The sequence below is a fragment of the Perissodus microlepis genome, chromosome 19 (genome assembly GCF_051167445.1).
Source record: "Perissodus microlepis isolate ML-2025 ecotype Zambia chromosome 19, ASM5116744v1, whole genome shotgun sequence".
In the NCBI taxonomy this organism is placed as follows: domain Eukaryota; kingdom Metazoa; phylum Chordata; class Actinopteri; order Cichliformes; family Cichlidae; genus Perissodus; species Perissodus microlepis.
The window spans coordinates 6,082,178-6,100,009 of NC_140479.1; positions in this window are offsets into that span (position 1 = coordinate 6,082,178).

Consider the following 17,832-nt stretch of genomic DNA (forward strand, 5'->3'; position numbering starts at 1 on the left):
CTCCCCTGCAGCGGCGCTGCAGACGACGCCCCGCCGCACGCATTAACCAGGTAAAATACATATTTAGGCAGAATTTTGCAAATATCTATTTTTCCTTTTTTTTTTTTAGCAGCATAGTGCTTTTTTCCAATTATTTTTTAAAAGTCAGGTCAAGGCTCCAACAGCCCAAAGGCGATATAAGGGTGGCGGCTCACAACAGTTTTTGTTTGCTACATGGATCATTTCAGTTCAGCTGGGTGTCTTTCCTTTTGTTATATTTCTTTAAGAGTTCAAAATGTGTTGATTACATAAATAAAATCTAATTTTCTCTGTAGCACTTCATGGATGTCATAAGCAGCACACCTTAGTTGTTCACACAAAGCATAAAGGTAACAAACAATATATACAGTGTTATCTTCATTTTAGATGTCAAAAAGTATTTGCGGCTCCCAGTGTTTACTTTTGTGTGGAAACCGGGTCCAAATGGCTCTTTGGGTGTAAAAGGTTGCAGACCCCTGGCGATGGCATCACTTAGCGACTTCTAGAACAGCCTATAGTGATTTTCCTTACTAAGGAGTTGACATTACTGCCCCAGTGTAAGATGTACATCATGTATTTGGAGCTGCTACCTGCAGTGTTCATTCTCTGTCTTGCCTCTTGAGAGGTCAGCTCAGCTAAAGGTTTGCTTGCAGCTATGGTGGCAATGATCAAAAGTGTGAGGGCTTAATTTACAAGAGCTGTGTGCCTATGAATGGCAAGTGTAGGTGTGTTTTCTCTTTCCAGTGCCCGTTTACAAATGGAATGCAGCAGCCCTGTGAAGTCTCTGTGTCCTGTGATGTGCTGCTTCATTAACCAGATTCAGGATGTGCATTTATCTGATAGACTGTTCGTCTGCTTTGCTGACAGCCAGGTATAAAGCTTTACATAAACAGATACACTACCACTGGATTTTGGAGGCCATTTCCCTAGCATAAAGTACCAAAGGTCTCTCGTTGCCTCAGTGTGTGAGACCACATACCACCAGGGAATGGCAGCCTTATGGGTTCCATTTAAAGGGTTTATATGAGTGATATCATCACAAACCCAGAGGGTTCATACGAGAGGCTGATCCAAAAGCAGACTCAAGAGCTGACTTACTTTTTGATCAAGCTTTATTTACACACCAAAACAAGGATTATCTGTACACGCGTGCACACAAACACACACACATGGAGAGATTTCTGGCAAGCAGTTCTGAAACAGAGGAAAGACTGCAGTGAGCTAAGACTTTATTACAGAAGGTAGCCATGGTTTGGGGGGTGCAGGACTGATGTGATTATGGTTAGAACCAGTCTGCTTGAGGAGAGGAGGGCTGTAGAGGCTGTGCAAAGGGCCCAGGTTCGAGGTCGTTAAGTAGCAACATCATATTTTTTACAGTTTGGCTGAAGAAGGGAGGCGTTGACTGGCATTCAGTGGGCGCAACAGGGGAGGCCAGCAATTTGGATGGAGAGGAATTCTCCAGAGAAGCAGGGCTAATCAGAGTAGGAATGTTAGGAAAGGAGAATGTATCAGGCTGTGGAGTGGCAGGGAGGTGGTTAAGGAGTGACCACATGTCTTCCTGAATGTCAGCGAAACCAATAGACTCTTTTTGGTGTTGAAAGAATGTGGCAGAAGAGGCAAATGATGTGGATAGAGAAGTATATACAGGAGAAGCAGGGTTGGTCTGATTTAGGTGATGACCAGTGAGTGGAGAGGAGGGCTGCTGAGACTGCTCAGAAGTGAGGAGGGGGTCAAGCTGTTCCACCACTGACAGCAGTGCTTCATCAGTGTCACTGACAAAAGTGGCCTGGAGCTGAACGGGTGCAGCAGAGGAGGCCAGTGATGCAGATGGGGAGAAATCCATACGAGAAGCTGGGAGGACCGGATTTACTTGACACACAGGTGCATCAACTGCTGTCTGTGTGTTCTGCAGCTGCACACACGCTGACTGCTGATCAGGAAGGTTGGTAACAGCTGGCTGTCTCTGTGGCTGCTCAAGAGGCTCCTTCGCAACTGAATAAGAAGAAGATGGTTGTGTCTGAGCTGGCGTCACACAAAGCCTCTTGGCCTGTTGATCTTCCTGTTTAGGTTCAGATGCTGCACAAACAAACACACACAAAAACACAGTAAGTCTTCTTTTGTTAACAGATTTCCGTCTTCTTTTCATCACATTTCACATGAAAAAACGTCGTAATTCCCAGAAATCTCCTCTCACCTGCGCTCGAGGTGCGATTTCACGTTCTCTTCCTCTTTTTGCCCTAAAAACAAAAATATGAGAATTTTCATCAGTTGATCCAAACTCTGTGCACTGGTTGTTTCATAATTCAGTGCAGTGATGGGCACATGTATGAACTGCATGTTAGCACTTTGGACATACGTAGTTTTCTTTGGTGGACCAGTCTGGATGCTCTGTGGCGTGACGGCATCTCTCGCTTTCAGCCTGATCAAAATATTTAGCTTGTTGTTCTTTTGAGAGAGACCTCCACTGAAGACAGACAATCATGAGAACCCACTGTCAGCATAGATAAATACTCAGCTACACTGTTACTACAGGGCAGCTGGCACACATGCACAAACATGAGCATAAAGCATTAACAGATGTATAAATATATGCAGAGTTACACACTTACCCTCTTTGCCACAACTGCATTTACGGCTGCACTGCCAGTTATATTCAGTTCCGCCGTCACCTTTGGCCTCTGCTCCTTCAGGTAAACCATGAAGGCGTTTGGTGGCTTCTTTATGTACAGCCGGTCCTCATCCTGTTGGGCTTCACATTTCCTTTTTCTACAGGAATAAAACACAGAGTCAGAGCACATGTTAGCATTGTGTACAGCTGTGAGCAAAGTAGTTTAAAAACATGAGTAAAGCTGTGAAACTGAATGTAAGGAGGCACCATTAAAGGAAGCTGATCACAATAATTCGCACAAACATCTGCAGATGAAAGACGGACAGATTCCTGCAGATCACTGACACAAAGCACCACAGAAACTTACTTTGGAGTGGAGGTGTTGGATGGGGGAGCAGGAGGGACAAAATCCCAGACTGGAACACCGTGCCTACACAGATGCAGAGACGGATACGAGATAACAGAGTTTATGAAGATACAGATGTTCAGCAGCTGTGTTCACTGGTGTGTTTGTGTGTTTTACGTACAGTTCTCCAGCAGGATGCAGGTACTGGATCATGTTTTGTGGAATCCCGAGCACATTACGCTTGAAACACACAAAACACACAACAGATGATGAGAAAAGCTGGAATGCTGTGATCTATCCACTCGGTGGAAGAAGTGATCAGTGGGAGGAGAAGATGTGCATAAAACTACATTCATACATAGCTGGACTTTGATCTCCTGCGTTATTCTTTGGAATTATGTTTCACTGGCAGCGACTAAGTTTACTGTTCAGCATTTTAGAGTCAAATAAAACTTTTTCTTTCATGTGGACTGAAGAATGCAACAGTTTTAAGCATCTTTATCAATAAAACTTCAATGAGACCTGTCACCAAACTTAAAGATGAAAGTGCATTTAGTGGATTTGGTTTATCAGCTCTTACTTTTCAAAGACATTGAGGAGAAAAGTACAACTATAAGTGCTTGTTCTGATGAAGACTTTTAAACTGTAAACAGCAGCTAAGTGAATAAGGATCTGTGTCCACGAATTCTCGGCAGTGACAACACTGAAACGCCATAGTTCAAAATCCTCAGTGCGCACCTTTTGTCCACTGTGTTCAAAATGCTCTCAACTGTTAAAGTAGAGGAGAAAAGTTTGACATATTTCACGACCATTAAACGTTAGAGAAGCCTCTCAAAAAGAGGTCACGGTTACTTCCCAAGCAAAAACCTCTGCTTGTGCTCACAAACCCTAAAAAGCAACAAATAAGACAATAATAAGACAAGTGACTACAAAGTGACACCAGAGGTTGGTGAAGAGCAACCATGAAGTGAGACATTGTGTGCACACTTTCTAGTGATACCACTCTTCATATACCTGTGTGATAAAGTCCTGGTAGTCCATCAAATTCCATCTGAGCTTTAAAGAAAATACACTCGGCTTTTCCTTGGATTTTCAGAGTTGTTCGGTTCATACAGGAACTTGAGCAATCACACTTAACGTGTCGCTGTTTTGCTCCACCATCTCAGCCAGTGAGCCCGGTTACAATTTATTTTGAGGAAAAAAGAAACGAAAAAAAAGACATTTTAAGAAGTTTGTTTTTTGGTGCTGTTGTTTACATTTAAGCTAAAATAAAAGTACAAAGTTTAGTATTGAGAAAAGTAAGGTGGGAAATGACTTCAAAATAAACTGAATCTGTACACGCTACCATTGAAAGCCAGCAAGAAGGAACAGAGTTTTGGTTTTGGTTAGATCTGCTGTGGATTACCATTATTAATTTTCCTAAAATCCTTGTAGAGTTGCAAACACGTAACAGCTTACAGTTGCAATATAAGCAGTTTATAATTAAAGTAACATACAAACCTGCACAAACTAAATCAACATTAAACATCATCAGCATCTTGTATCTTCATCCTTTTTCACTCAGTCTTTCCTTTTGTTGGCCATTCCTCTGCACCAGAAAACCAAAGTGTGTGATCACAGGTGAAATAAGGGATATTTTTCCAGTGCAGGTTTACAGTGTTTCATTTAGTGATAGCTGTTGATCCACTTTTCAAATAATCTCCAAGGATCTGAATGTTTAAGAAAGACTCTTATTATTAGGATAAAAGTTTGATATAAACATAACAGTTTATAATATGTCAGCAGCATCCCTACAAGGCATATAACACCACTGCACACCAGCACTGCACTTCTATGATACTTTAATCAAGATATTGTTATAATTTAATCACATTAGCTCAATGGGGTCACAAAAAATTCTCACATACTAGAAATGATCTACTCAGCATTACAAAAATTACATTTTCAGCAAAGATTGGAGTAAAAATGCAGTTACAGGAAAAACATGTCTGTCTACAAATATTAACTAAACATTTTCATGTGCTACAAAATGGACATAATGGGGTGATTAAAACAATAGCTGTCACTTCCTTTATTTCTTATATTATCTCCAGTCTTAGCAGAGGGCAGTGACACTATTGGTTTAACCCCAAAAAGATGATTTTGTTCATCTGGACGTACCTTTTGTGGATGGATGTTTTTCCCACTTAAAAAGGTACGTCCAGATGAACAGAATCAAGATTTCCATACACAGGGGATTTAGGTGCATTTAGAAACTATTGATTTACGTTAATAAGCGAGTGAACACATTTCCTCTTATCACTTAGATTTCTGAATCTTAAGAGTGAATCGGTTTACAGCAGGAACTGCACACTTAGCCATCAAGCGTTTTGGTAAAGTAGCACGAGTAGTGTAAAGTTTTGTAGGGTCCTGTTAAAAATCACACAAGCATCACAGCACATCTGGTGTATTTAGTTCCATTTTATCCGGTACAACGTTGAAATTATAAACTATAAATTCCAGTTATCCAGTGATCAGTAGTTTTTGAGTAAATGAATGTCACTGATAAATCAGTGGTGATTGACCTGCAAGTGTTTTTATAAACTGTATTTTGTTTTTGTAGAACTCACCAGCAGCTGTATTTGAATATCTCCTGTTCCACTTTTCCTAACCTGGAAGCAAAGGATGGCTTAATTCTGACTAGGACACAAACCTTGGCGCTTATCACAGACGTTACATCATCCGTGCAGCAAGAGAGAGAGCAGTGACCACTGATTAAGATCATTCAGAAACGTGTCCCTTTCTGGCAGCTGTGGCAACTTCTAATAAGAAAGTTTGCATTCTTAGAACAATGCTGGGTCATGTGTGATGTGTCATCGTATGAGGTGTTACATTTGGACTTAATTCTGCTCAATTAAGTGTTTTGATCTTTCATTAAATGTGGCAACTTTGTATTGTGCTGCAAGTTGAAGCCCACTGTCCTCATGAGCACAGTATCTAACAACTCACCTGAGAAAACTGATTGAATTCAGCTGGACACAATGGTTTTCAGTGGGAGAAATGTTTCATCACTCATCTGTGACACTGGAGAAGTCACTTGAATGAGTGACAAAACAATTTTCCTTGGAAACATCCAGAGGAACTAAACCTTTGGGCATATCCTTGCCTCTCTTGGCTTAATTTTAGTCTTTGCAGCATCTCACAGAAGAAAACCACTGTAAACTAGCTTGTCCTTGCGGGCGGTTTATCCTTCAAGCTTGTGCGAGGCCTGGGAGCTTGAGGGTCCTGCGCAGTATCTTAGCTGTTCCTAGGACTGCGCTCTTCTGGACAGAGATCGCCGATGTTGTTCCTGGGATCTGCTGGAGCCACTTGCCTAGCTTGGGAGTCACTGCACCTAGTGCTCCGATTACCACTGAGACCACTGTTACCTTCACCCTCCACATCCTCTCGAGCTCTTCTCTGAGCCCTTGGTATTTCTCCAGCTTCTCGTGTTCCTTCTTTCTGATGTTGCTGTCATTCGGAACCGCTACATCGATCACTACGGCTGTCTTCTTCTGTTTGTTTCCCACCACTATGTCCGGTTGGTTAGCCACCACCATTTTGTCCGTCTGTATCTGGAAGTCCTACAAGATCTTAGCTCGGTCATTCTCCACCACCCTTGAGGGCGTCTCCCATTTTGACCTCGGAACTTCCAGATGTTTCTGTATAAACCATAATAGACATAATAAAATCCTTCCACTGCCCAAAGACAGAGGTCATCTATTTCCCCAACAGATTATTGACTCCTGAATGCTCATGCATGGTGTTAGACAAGATCTTCATGCCTTCCAACGCTCTGGACACGGATCCATCAGGGGCTGTATTGTTAGGTGTTAGGTGTATGTGGTTGATTGTCATTTATGCTTAGAAATATTCACTCATATAATCTTAGAGTTTTATAATCAATTGTATATTGATAGAGGTTTGATCCTTAGCAGTCTGTAAAGACTCTGTGTGGCTTCCAGAGTGTTCTGGCATACACAATCACATCCTGGGGTCACGAGAAGAGGTCATACTTTCTTTTATTGTTTTATGGTAGGATAAACATATCTGTCTGTTTTAGTCTAAGTGCCTTTTGTTTAGATGAACTGCTGGACTTCCAGACCAGCAGAATTAGGGAAGTCATTTATGGGGTCACATCTTGACCACACACACACACACACACACACACACAGACGGTACCCTTTGTTCATGTGTACACCTATGTAAGATATCCTATGTTAATGAACCTATGCATATTCATGTAACCTCAATAAAAGAGCAGTGTTACGAGGGAGTAGACAAGAGCAACTGAGGTCAGGCGAAGGAACAGCGCTCATCCAGTCCTCTCCCTCATGCATGAGTAACACAAAGAACTTTGCTTTTCCTGTGTAGTAGAACTGTGTCGTTCCAGCAGTGGGCCTCTGCTGCCTCTAATTGGTCCTTCGAGCCGAATCCCTAGAATTGACATTCACCGAGGGGAAAAAGAGACACGCTGAAAGATGATTGATGATTGACGAGATTCGAGATTAATGCAAGAGCAACACCAAGTAAGTACAAAGTAGAGCGCTGTAGCTGCGTGGGTTCACGCAAGCACGGTCGCGTGGTTTAACGTGGACCTGAGCCGTGCGGTTGCACGCAGGCTGGTGCAGCTCAGTGACTGCGCGGGTAAATGCGAGTCCAGGAGCGCAACAGCCGTGCGGGTTCACGCATGCTAGGAAAAGTTATAGGCCTATTTTGTGTTTGTGTGAATGACTGCGGAGCAGGCGTGGTCTGTGGCACCGGTTTTGTTGTTATCATGGGTTCCCGAGCAAGTAAGACTGCCTCACAGGGAGACGACACATTTATGCAAGAATTTACTCCTGGCATCGCGAGGTATTTATATTGTCATAAACAATGTGATTTTGAGGGTAAACTGGTTACTGGACAGCAGTGTTGGGCAAGTTACTTTGAAAAAGTCATTAATTATAGTTACTAGTTACTTATTCAAAAAAGTAACTGAGTTAGTAACTGAGTTACAATATTCTAAAAGTAATTAATTACTCGAAAAGTAACTATTGTGTTACTTTAAAAAAAACGTTTAACCCTCTGGGGTCCAGGGTATAATTGGTCATATATAACTACTTTTGATGTTTCCTCTACATTTAACCTTTAAAAACAGTTTATTTGCCTTGTTTGGTATCATCCTTTTAAGCACAACCTCATGTGTCTGAATTTACAGTCATGTTTTCATTTTGACATACTGTATTCACACAATTGATCTAAAATCAGACAAAAAACATAAAATCAGAGTAGAAAAAGTTATATTTTTTAGTGTAACAACCATAAACATGTTTAATGAATCATATTTCATAACTTTAAATGCAAATATAAATTGTCAATTTTAAAATCCTATGCACAAGTTTTGCAAAAAACAAACTTATTTGCAGTCATTTACCTTTTACCTTGATTTTTTTAAATAACCATTTCAAACTATTTACAGAACAATCAGCTGTTCTGCATTCAATAAGATGCCACACAAATTATTTGTGCCACTCCAAACAATAATTTCTGTCCACTGTAAAGGAGAACATCACAGCCTGATACCTGCAGGTCTGACAGCAGCGGGTGTATCACTCCTGTTTCTACCTGGAGACAGCAGTCAGCTCATTGTTCTGACACACAACACAAAACTATCCACAACACTACACACTAACTACACAAGACAACACATTAACTACACACTCCAAACACGCTAAGCGTCACAAATCTCTCACATCTCAAAACTCGCTCTCTCTCTTTTTCTGCTGTCTCTCTCTCTCTCTCTCGCTGTCACTCCTAAAACTTCCCCTGTTTTTGTTTGGGGGTTTTTTTGCTCATAAGCAGAGAGTGCTCGCTGCGCTGTCCTTAGACAGTAAACGTGATGAAACTATTGAGGAAAAAACGCCGCGTACATATTGTTTATCATGACTCTGGTTTTATCAACACAATTTAAAAACTGGTATATATCACCTTGTTGCTTTATCTTTAAGTGGTCATGTGATTGGCTTACCATGACTACTTTATTCTTCCTCAGTCAAACAGCAGCACTCATGCGATTGTCTGTGCGACCAGACCTTCCCCCTAGGGGGGGGCGCAGAGCCATTGCAGGGGGGGCGCGGCATGAAAAGTGAAAAAAAAACCCAAAACAACAACACTTGGACACTGCTAGCACGGGGCGTCCACACAAACGCAAAGCAGGAGATGAAGCATCGCTGACTATGTTTCCAAACCAACTTCATTCTAAGCCAAAGACTAGAAAATATGGTGAAGCAAATCTTCCCTTTGGCTTCACCTGCACAAGTGCCAAGGTAGGTCTCCCCTGCAGAATTGGTCTTTCCTTCGTCGGGAGCAGCGCTGGGCTGTTTAAATCACGGACAAACAGTATCCCACATTCTTGATTTTTAGTTCAAACACTTGTTGTAATAACTAACTACTCCTGACAATTTGGAGATGTTAGCTCTTTATACAGTAAAGTTACAGCGGGATACAAATAATATCAGACTGATCCTGCCACGATTTGTTCCCCCTGTCTAAATCACGGACAAACAGTATCCCACAGTTGTTTATGTTTTTAGCATTGTACTGTGTGCACAAATGCATTTCTGCTTACCAGTATTTTAGCTAACTAGCTCCATCCTCAACTCCCAGACAAACTGAATGGCCAGAGGCGAACATTTGTTTTCTATAAATTTAGTGTGTGTTTGTGTATGTGTGTTAATGCAAAGAAACTGCAGTAACACAGCTGTTGTTTGTTAATGTCTCATGATGTAATAATAACAAAAAAACTTTTGTGTTTTTGAGATTCTGATCGGATGAGATTTATACTCTCAATTTTCACTGACTTTGCTATGTGGCTCCCAAATATATCTTAATCTTATCAAATAAATCATCATTATCTTCTAAGTCTGGGTCTGCTTTTGCACCGCACTCAACATCCCCCTTTTCATAGTCTGACCGTTCTCTCGTGAGGCAGTTTCTGCCTGAAAAGGTCTTAAATGGTGAAAAAAGGAAAAGATAAAAGAAAAATGCACAGTTAAAGGAAAAATATATCAGGGGAACCTGTTGCTGTTATCTTTGATGAGACACCAGATACAGATCATGGCCCCTTTGAAAAAAGATGACTCTGAAAGAATCCTAGCATATCCTGCTCACCGTTTTCTTGGATGTAAACCACTTCACAGTTCCATTGTCAGTTGTCAAAAACACTTTAACAGTATGACATTCCCAATTGTCTTTGACAATACAACCTACATGCTGAAAGCATACTGGCAGTGTTGGGAAGTAACACATGTACTGGCGTTACATATTTAAAATACAAAATATTAGTAACTGTATTCCATTACAGTTGCTGTTTAAAAAGGTGATAATTAGAATACAGTTACTTTGTTGAACTAAAAGGATTACACAGTGGTCTTTTCCTGTTTCATATGTTAGGCTATCCCCTCTCTAATTTTGGCAATTTCATGCATTGCCGGAGACCCAAACAAAACACGCAATAAGAGGCTCTAATGTGCTGTTCATGTTGGTGGCGTCAGTTACACAATGGACCCGGAGCCAGCACAACAGAGCCAGCAGCGCGCAAGCAGGAATGCATTTCTTACTTGGAAATTCCAACACCACTTCACATTTAAAGAAGAAAGGGATGGGCAAAATCTGGCCGTTGAATGCAAACTCTATATACAACCAAGCTGCTCTCAGCATCAAAAGACTCCACCTCCAACTTAAAGAAACATCTGGAATTAAGTATTTAAAAACTAACATTAGCCTACTGCAACTACCCTGTTTTAGTTGTGGTAGCTACCTGGGTTATGTCCCACTTCAGTATCTTCGATGCACTATTGCTGTGCACCGACTGCAGACGGTTAGACTTGATGGATAGCATTAACAACCTGTTAGCTGCAAATAATCGTGCAGTTCTGAAAGCAGTGCATGAACTAACCTCGGCTAACGGCAGCTAACAATGTTAGCTCAGTGGCAAGTAACCTTCAGTAATAGTAATAAATCACACAGCAACAGTACATTCATGTAGATGTAAAAAGCATGATAATATATTAAGTAATCCAAAGTATTCAGAATACGTTACTCTCATTGAGTAACTTAACGGAATATGTTACAAACTACATTTTGTGCCATGTATTCTGTAATCTGTAGTGGAATATATTTTAAAAGTAACCTTCCCAACACTACATACAGTGGCTTGCAAAAGTATTCGGCCCCCTTGAACCTTTCCACATTTTGTCACATTACAGCCACAAACATGAATCAATATCATTGGAATTCCTCGTGAAAGACCAACACAAAGTGGTGCACACGTGAGAAGTGGAACGAAAATCATACATGATTCCAAATATTTTTTACAAATAAATAACTGAAAAGTGGGGTGGGGTACTTGTTTCTACAGTCAGTTCATATAACCTGCATAGCACATCATTGAATTTGATTGGGAGCGCCTTCTGCAAACCCTTTGCTGAGCTTAATGCATTCATGATGTAATTGAGTAAGATATTATTCTTAGCAGGGGGCAAAAAAGAAGGTACCTGTCTCATTCGGCAGACAATCTGGAAGGCTCTAAAGCACAGTGCCATGCACTGAAATTTTTAAGCATAAAACATAACAGTCAGTGGTATTACTTGTAAGGTTTCTAATGAAGTGCTATTTCAAACACTTGAAGAATGTTATATAGAAGAATGTGGGCACTGTTGGTGTGAGTTTATGTCCATATCAGAAATTTTAATACATAAGAAAAGAAAATGCAGATCATATGTAAGCTGTCTACTTTATCCCCTCCTTTTCATCTATTTTGACAATTTAGATGGGACTTACTAAGGGTTAAAAACACAAAATCTCTCACAAATCTTTAGAACATACAACCACAAAACCAATCATTTCTCAGAATTCTGGAGGAACTGAATAATGTAACCAGTAGTGGAACGAATTACTTTCTCTGGTGAGTAATTAAGTAACCTACTGCATTAAGTTTCAGAAACTACTCGGTAATGTGTAATACATTACATTATTGGTTTTGAGTAACAACCATAACAGTGCTCTCATGTTAACAACACAACCATCATATGGGCCAGATTGGACCCTTTAGTGGGCAAATTCTGACCCATGGACCATATATTTGACAAAATCCTTCGCACAAACCAAGCTGTGGATGGATATTGTTTTCACAAGTATAAAAAAGGCCTGTGTTGTGGTACAAGGACGCCACAAGATAAATCTAAGTGTGAGAAATTTGTTTAAGCACAACCCTAAAAGATGATTATACATTATGTCTGAACTGAAACACGCACATATTCTATGCTGTCACTTCTAACTGCAGAGGCTGTTTCCTTCCACAAACCTCCATTTTTTGAGGAGATAATTACACACCCCATCACACAAGACAGACGAGGAATCAAAATAAACTCTCTCTTTTCTTCCCACCGTCGATCAGCAGAACTGAGCTATTGGCTGATGGCACAGCCGAGGTGACAGATTGTACAAAGGAAAGGAAAGGAAGCCAAAACAAGAGAGACACTGTAACGGATAGGCAGGAAGAGAGAGGGAGAAGAGGAGGGATGAGACACGGATAGAAGGAGAGATAAGATTGGAAATGACGAGGTGACATGTGAGTAAGCAGGCTACATGAGAAAGAGGGGGAGATGGAGGCGATAAAAGGAGAAAAAGGTTGATATGGCAGGTGGATGGGACAAGAAAGACATCTAAAAGAGAATAAGAAAAGAGACGAGAGAGCATGATTGAGAAAAAGAAGAAATGGAAAACAAGCAGAAATAAATGAGGTGAAAAATGAAAAAGGTGAGGGAGAGAAAATGGGGGATGGGAATAAGGGAGAGACAAAGAAAGGATGCACAAGGAGAGAGAAGCAGGGAAAAACAGGAGCATATTTCATGTTTCTGACACACCTCATAACTCAGGTTGAGAATGCACCTGCACACCTGGCAGACAGAGATCAGAAACCAGGACAAAGAGTTTACATGTCAAAGTCTCTCGCTGGCAAGTTACTCAATCTGTTCTTCGTGTTACTGAAACTAAAATATGATGTTTCCAAGCACAAAAGCAGCATATTTAGAAAGATTAAAATATTTTGGAAAGAGGTCAGAGAGACGTGAGAAGAATAGAATGTGTAAGAGTTGAGAATTTTAAACTAGACTGAAAGCTATCGCGTGCTAGCTCGTTTTACTGTTTCAGTTTTGTGTGTGTTTTGCCGAAAATGCTCAGAAATGAATCAAAACAACAAGCAAGAAAAAAATGTGATTCTGAGAGGCATCTTACATGTGAGTCACATGTTTTAGAAAAAATCTGCATTCTTTATCAAGAGTGCTCGGAATTGATGGCTCTATTGTGGTATAGCATCATTTTGCTCCCACTTCTTTCCTTGATCTGAGCGTTCACATTCTGATGGCTGCGGTAATTCATTTGTTTCATGAGGTCAAATATTTTGTGAATGATGTGCTTTGACTACCACAATCACCAAAGCCGAACGCTTGAAAGTTCCAGCATGCAGAATCATCTGGTTTTTAAAAATATATATATATACAATAATGAAGCCATACAACATTGTACTTTCATGGTCTTGGTAGTTGGAGTCAAAGCTAGTGACAGAATTGTGAATGGGCTCAACTTCAACTTATCAGAATGATACTTTGGGGAATTTTGACCCACTTTTCTTTACCTCATTTCAATCAGGTTGAGTGCTGGTCTTTGACTGAGTCACTGCAGCATATTTCTTTTCTTTTTCAGCCTTTCTTTTGCATATTTACTAGTATGGTTGGGGTCATTCTTCAGCTGCATGACTCAGTTTTGGCTGTTGGACAATTAGCCTCACGTTTGACTTTAGAATACTTTATTATTCAGAAGTGTTCATGGTTGACTCAATGACTGGGTGATGCCCAGATCCTATAGCTGCAAAACAAGCCCAAACCATCACCCATCCATCACTGTGCTTGACAGCTGGTAAGATGTGTTTAAGCTGATATTACTGCTTGGATTTAGCCAAACGTGGTGCTGTGCTGGGCAGTGTTGGGGAGCAACGGAATACATCCCCTTTCTAATTTTGGTAATTCCAGGCATTGCCGGAAACCCAAACAAAACACACAATAAGAGGCTCTGACCGGAAATCTGACAGTGCAATGCAAACTCTGTTTACCAGCAACCCAGCTGCTTTTAGCGTCAAAAGAAACATCTGGAAGTAAGTTCTTTTTTAAAAGCATACAGCAACTACATTGTTTTAGTTGTGGTAGCTACCTGGGTTATGTCTCACTTCAGTATTTTTGAGGTACTATTGCTGTGTGATTTATTACTATTACCGAAGGCTGCATTACAACCTGCTAGCTGCGAATCATCATGTGCAGTTCTGAAAGCAATACCAACTAGATTTTTACTAGAAAGAAAACATATTACTGATACAGAAATAGTTTTCTATATGAGATCACTGCAAAAAGTGCAGCTTTACCTAATGTCCACCCTACTGTTACTCATTTTATATTAAGATTTAAAAATCTAGTTGGTATTGCTTTCAGAACTGCACATGATTATTTGCAGCTAACAGGTTGTTAATGCTATCCATCAAGTCTAATAGTCTGCAGTCCATGAACTAACCTCGGCTAACGTCAGCTAACATTGTTTCCACTGCTCTCTGCTGCTTCTTACCTTTCTGCTAATATGCTATTCGGGTGGCTCTGCATTGCTAACCTATGACCGGCTTACTCTTCTAAGTCTCCGGCCACCCTATACTTACGGGTCATACTTCCATGGATCGGACCCGTGGTGGAATTTAGGAGATACCAGTCTGCTGCGGACGGATCACCTCTCAGGAACGTACCGCCGATCTCCGCTTCCTCCGCTTCCTTCGCGCAGGAGACGCTACAGGAAAAGGGGTAAACGGAGTGGTGTCCGTGTCCGCATTAAGGCTTACCTAAAGGCACGGTATGTGGCTGGCTGCGACGTCGATATGGATGCTCTCCGCCTTCCCCTGACTTTCTGGGAGCACTTTACCTTTAGATTGTTTAGGCATCGATGGATTCGCCATGCTGAGCTGCAGGCCCGCCCTGCCGCCCCAGTGGTTTACTCGCCGGCTCGATGTTGGATTAAGCCCCTTAAAGGCGGCGTGTGCTATGGCAACCTATGCCGCCCGAGACGTGCTTCCAACTGCGACTCGGCGTCTTCGACTCGGATGGCGCTATTAAATGTTAGGTCGCTGACTAATAAGACTTTTATTGTGAGCGATTTTTTTACTGCTACAGGATTGGATTTACTATTCATGATGGAAACTTGGATTCGTCCCGGTGAGTCTTTCCCTTTCTCAGAGCTCCTTCCTCCGAATTGTGCCTTTTTTAGCTCACCGAGACCTTCGGGCAGGGGTGGTGGACTGGCAGTGGTCTTTAGGAATAAATTCAGAGTACGGCACCTGCCTTCCCCTATGTTCCCTAGCTTTGAAGCTCAGCTGCTGGAACTTGCTGGTCCCCCCTTCACTCTCTGTGTTGTGATTTACCATCCCCCGAAATATTATAAGACTCTCATTAACGACTTTGGTGTCTTTTTAGCATCTCTTTATCCAAATTATGATCGTGTTCTTATCACTGGCGATTTTAACATTCACATTTGTTGCAAAGATGATGTGTTTGCCAAGGATTTTCTAGCCTTAGTTGACTCTTTTAATCTTATCCAGTGGGTCAATGCGCCTACCCACCTTAAAGGTCATACCCTTGATTTGATTTTTTCTTATGGACTGGACATTTGTATCAGGGACATCAGCAACATTGGAATTTCCGATCATTTCCCAGTCATCTTTGATGCTGAGCTATGCAAATTGGACCAGAACTTTGAGGGTCCTCGACGTCTTGTGCGCATTATCAATCCTGGGACTGTGGCTGAATTTTCAGCTGCTTTCTCTAAATCTGTTCTCCCTGACATTGATCGTTCTACACCCTCTTCAGTTGATGATTTTGCTAACTCCTTTCTCTCTACCTGCTCCTCTTTACTGGACGTTGTGGCCCCTATGAAAGTAAAACGGCCTAGAAGCTGCTCTCAGCCATGGCTAAATGACTCTTTACGCGCTTTGCGACGCGTTTGCTGCCAAGCTGAGAGACGGTGGAAAAAAGATAGGCTCCAGGTGTCTTTTGATATCCTTCGCAGGACCCGCCTGGAATTTCAGAAATCTGCTAAGTTGGCTAAAGCGGCTTTTCTGTCGGGTGTCATTGCGGATAACAGTCACAACCCACGTATTTTATTTAAGACTTTTAACTCATTGATCAATCCTTGTCCTGAAACGCCTAGATTGGCTTCCTTAGCCCTTTGTGAAAATTTTTTAACTCATTTTACAGGCAGAATCTTATCTCTAAGAGTCTCACACCCCCCGTGATGAGTCAGGCCCCAGCATTACGATGCTCTACTAACCTCAATCAGTTTGATCCAGTTTCGCTCCCTACTCTTAAGGGTATAATTGATCACCTAAAAAACTCAAACGCTGCTCTTGACATCCTTCCATCTCGCATTATTAAAGATGGGTTTAACATTATCGGGCCCTGTATTTTATCATTAATTAACCTGTCATTGTTATCGGGTTGTGTTCCAGCTGCTTTTAAACACGCTGTAGTGCAACCTATACTCAAAAAGAGCTCCCTTGATCAGAATGACCCCGCCAACTTTAGACCTATTTCCAAACTCCCGTTTCTGTCTAAAATCCTAGAGAAGATTGTTCATTCCCAACTTCAAACTTATTTGGATGCAAATAATATCGGGGAAAAATTTCAGTCGGGGTTTAAGCCACGCCATAGCACGGAAACTGCATTACTGAGAGTCTTTAATGATCTTCTCTCAATTGCTGACTCAGGGGGCCCTGTGGTGTTAATTTTGCTTGATTTGTCCTCTGCTTTTGATTTGGTGGACCATAATGTCCTTTTAATGAGGCTTGAGCATCTGGTGGGCATCACAGACAGTGCCCTTAGCTGGTTTAAATCCTATCTCTCAGAAAGGTCCTTTTCTGTCACCATGGGTACCTACTCCTCCTCCATTGCCCCTGTCACCTCTGGTGTCCCCCAGGGGTCTGTGCTGGGTCCCATGCTGTTCTCTTTATACTTGTTACCCTTGGGCCGAATCTTTGATAAATACAACTTTTCTTTTCACTTCTATGCGGATGACATTCAAATCTATTTTGAACTAGCTGAGGATGTCACGTCGTCATTGCAACACTTCTTTGATTGTATGAATGAAGTTAAAAACTGGCTACTGAGCAATTCTCTCATTTTAAATGATAAGAAGACAGAAATTGTCATCTTTGACACTCCCTTCTCTCGGGCTGAACTAACTGGTATTTTTGGGCCCTTTGCTGACTCCCTTTCTGACACTGTGAGGAACCTGGGTGTTGTCTTGGACAGTTCCTTCAAGTTGGATAAACATGTGTCCTCCGTAGTTAAATCGAGTTTCAATCAACTACGTCTAATCTCTAAGGCCAAGCCCTACATACCACGTAAGGACCTGTAGAAACTTATCCATGCCTTTGTTACATCAAGGTTAGATTATTGTAATTCCCTTTATTCTCGTCTCCATTCTGCCCTTGTTCACAAACTGCAGCTCATTCAAAATGCGGCTGCGCGTCTCTTAACTGGAACTGGCAGGTTTGAGTCTATTACTCCAGTTCTTTCCGACCTCCACTGGCTCCCTATTAAATTTCGTATTGATTTTAAAATCTTATTGCTCACTTTTAAGATCATAAATAACACCGCGCCCAGCTATCTTACGGATCTCCTCAGCTTTTATACCCCTGGGAGAGCGCTTAGATCAGCAGGCCAAATGCTCCTGGTGCGACCTAGATCTCGGCTCAAGACCAGAGGTGACC